General features: G+C 41.4%; 1 pseudogene; it reads left to right on the top strand.

Moving 5' to 3' along the window:
- The first annotated feature begins 2,691 nt into the window (after positions 1-2,691).
- On the top strand, positions 2,692-2,933 carry LOC100763661 (annotated as a pseudogene).
- Positions 2,934-3,572: the final 639 nt, after the last annotated feature.

The following is a 3,572-nucleotide window of genomic DNA, read 5'->3' as shown; positions in this document are numbered from 1 at the left end:
TTGTTAGGATGTTTTCCCCGAGGAAAGAGTAATCTAGCTCAAGGGTTCCAAAAATCTGAAATGCCACAGGGACACCAGAGGCATCCTCTATCCAGCCGCTCAGAGTTCTAGCCTAGTTCTCTGTTTCTGGCTTAGCCATGTATAGCCCTTAAGGTGGTCGGGGTGATTCCAATAGCCCATCAAAGTTCAAAGGCAGGATGAGGCAGGAAAAGTCTCCTATTTTCAGGATGGTAATAATTTTCCTTTTGAAGCCTCCGGATAAAATACTTTTAAAGCAAACACATTATAGTAACGTATTGGTTATATGTGACAAAATACCCGAGGAAACCAACTTAAGGGAAGAAGGTTTATTTTGGCCATAGTTCAAGGGTGTGCTTTCCACTGTGGGGCTAAGGGCAGGCTAGTGAGGCCATCGGCCAAATTTGATCCACAGTCAGGAAAGTGTGTGTTAACTGCTTGTACCTAGCTTGCCATCTTGTTTCTGTAAAGCCCAGTACCCCCGCCCATGGAATGGTACTGTACATATCTAGAGTGGGCCTTCCCACACAATGAATGTAATCTAGAAATCCCCTCATAGACATGGCGGAGGTTTGTTTCCCAGGTGGTCTAGATAAATGGTTCCCAACCTGTGGGTCTCGACCCTCAGGGTCTTGTATTAGATACTTACATTACAAATCATGATAATAGCAAAATTACAGTTATGAAGTAGCAATGAAAATAACTTTATGATTGGGGGTTGCCACACTGTGAGGAACTATATAAAAGGGCCCCAGCATTAGGAAGGTTGGAAATCACTGCTCTAGATCTCACAGGAAATAATTGATATTGAAAAGATGTGTCAGAGAAGGAGTTTAATGCAGGTGCACTTTCCTCTCTGATCTTTTGTATGGCTAATAGTCTCTTTTTAAATCTATTTTTATTATCCAAAATAAATTTTAAATTTAAATATCTCTTGATTACATTCTTCCCCTCCCGAAAGTCCTTCCAGATGAGACTATAGTTTCTAATGGCCACTTTTGGTCTCATTAAGACACATTTTAGCAAAGATCCTTTGAAAAACAACTTTTGGCGGGTGTTGGTGGTGCACACCTTTAATCCCAGCACTCCAGAGGCAGAGGCAGGCGGATCTCTGTGAGTTCGAGGCCAGCCTGGTCTCCAGAGCAAGTGCCAGGATAGGCTCCAAAGCTACACAGAGAAACCCTGTCTCGAAAAAACAAAAAACAAAAAATAAATAAAGAAAGAAAGAAAGAAAGAAAACCAACTTTTTTTTTTCTTTTTAACTAGAGGAAAGGCAATCTTTGGTGATTATAGTTTTGATTTTCTTTTTTTTTTACTTTTGATTTTCTTTTACTTTATCAACAGTGTATCTTTTTATGAATGAGATTTGCAATGAAAATGCCTTTCAAAGTGGTATGCTTAGTGCTTCAGGAGGCTCGTTTGCAAGGCTGAGCTGTTTATTTTATATCGGAAGTTATAAAACAAAACCCTTTTTGCTAGTAGCTATCATCTGTGGCAGTTCACTGAAAGAGGAGAATAGGAAAGTTCCTAAAAAGCGGAGTTATGAATCCTCTCCTGGAATAGTGTGAAAGCAAGTTCTAATGCATCGATAATTTGTTTAGGGAAAGAGGGCCACATTTTGTGAAAATGTTGGTTGCCTTCATTAGAAAAAAATCAACTGCCAAAGTCCTAGCTAAGACCAACAAAAGCTGTCAAGACTAACCCAGATGGCACCTACCTTCCTTGATAAAAATGAAAGATTAAAACCAGATGCAAGTGTGAGCACTCACAAAGACACAACTCCATGTGCCTGCTTCCACCTGTAGCATTTTGTAACAGAACAACTATGTACTAGGCCACAGCTGATCCTGTTAGTGAGGTTTTCTAGCTATAATAAAGTCCCCAGAGATCATCTAGAGATAAATCATGAATTAAAGATATTGAACTTGTGTATGAAATAAATTTGAGCTCCAGTTAGCCCAAAGATGCCTCTGCATTAAGAAGCCATGTCACGCCACACCCGACAGGTGTAAGGCATCATTCATTTACTGTATGGCTGGTGTAGGATAGCTTCTCAGCTCTCTGAAAATTTATCTCCATTCATTAATCATATTTGGAGTTCTACTGTGTGCCAGATGGGTCGCTAGAACAGATATTTTCCTGACTTTGTTTGCCTTTTCACAGAGGTCAGTGTTCAGCAAACTGGGGTTCATGGGCCTTTGGAACAAGGGCAGAGTTGTGACAAAGGCTCCGTGTACTGACTTTTTTCGTGGCTTATGAGAAACACCTGAAGGAAGTAACAGGAGAGGAAGCATTCATTATAGCTCATGATTTGAGGGGATGCAGTTCATCATGGTGGAGAATGTGTGGGAGCAGCCAGCTCTGTGATGGTAAAAGCATGAGCCAGCATGCTTACTCTTGATGGGTCAGGAAGCAGAGAGAGATGAACTCACCCGGCTCTCTCTCCCCTGCTCCTTTAATTCAATCTGAGCACCTAGCTTTCGAGAGAGTGCCACTTACCTTCAGGGTGGGTATTGACAACCTCTGAAAAATCTTCATAGACAGGTGAGCTGTGCGTCCTAGTGATTCTAAATCCAGTCAGGTGGACACTGAAGAGTAACCAGCACATTCTGAAAGCTTAAATAAATTACTTATTTGGTTTAGGTAAACTGATGCTGTGTCTACCTGGTGACCATGGCGGTGTTTCATGGCGAGGTGGAGATTGAGGACTTTGAATATGACGAGGACTCAGAGACCTATTTCTACCCCTGTCCCTGTGGGGATAATTTCCCCATCACCAAGATTTGGAGAATGGAGAAGATATGGCAACATGTTTTAGCTGGTCTCTCATTATAAAAGTGATTTATGACAAAGATCAGCTCATGTGTGGAGAAACAGTCCCAGCACCTTTAACCAACAAAGCGTTGGTTGGTTAAATGCTGAAGAAGCCCCAAGAACCCAAATCCCGAGTATTAGGAATGAGCCCAGGTGGATGGGTCGAGTGCTGAGTTAACAAGCTCTATATAGGACAGCTGTCTTGTAGCTTGCTTCCAGGAGTGTGCATCTTCATCAGCCACTGAATTCATAAAAAAGAAATGAGCCTGTGACACGTCATATCCGGATTTCATGTTTACACAGAATTGGAAGGATTCTTAATTGTCCATCTGAATTTAAAGGGAAAGCCTTTTCTTTCTCTCAGTTGCATCATTTGAATATCTTAAAACTAATTCATTTTCTGAAAACAACATTGTCCACTTCAGTCCCAAGGCTCTTAATTTTTTAAATATTTGTTATTTTATTTTTTAAATACTTATTTGATCTTCTGCAGCTTGAAAGAAAATGGCCCCCAAAGAGAGTGACTCTACTAGGAAGTATGGTCTTGTGGGAGTAGGTGTGGTCTTATTGCAGGAAGTGAGTCACTGTCGAGGCCAGTTTTCAGGTTTTATGTATGCGCAAGCCATGCCCAGTGGGTCAGACGTGATTCTCTGTTGTCTATGTAAGATGTAGAGTTGTCACTCAGCTCCTTTTCCCATACTGTGTCTGCATGCTGCCATGTCCCACCATGATGGTAATGG

The sequence above is a fragment of the Cricetulus griseus genome, assembly GCF_003668045.3.
Source record: "Cricetulus griseus strain 17A/GY chromosome 1 unlocalized genomic scaffold, alternate assembly CriGri-PICRH-1.0 chr1_0, whole genome shotgun sequence".
NCBI classification, from domain to species: Eukaryota; Metazoa; Chordata; class Mammalia; order Rodentia; family Cricetidae; genus Cricetulus; species Cricetulus griseus.
The sequence above is the reverse complement of the archived record's forward strand: the minus strand, read 5'-3'. Positions and strand labels throughout refer to the sequence as shown.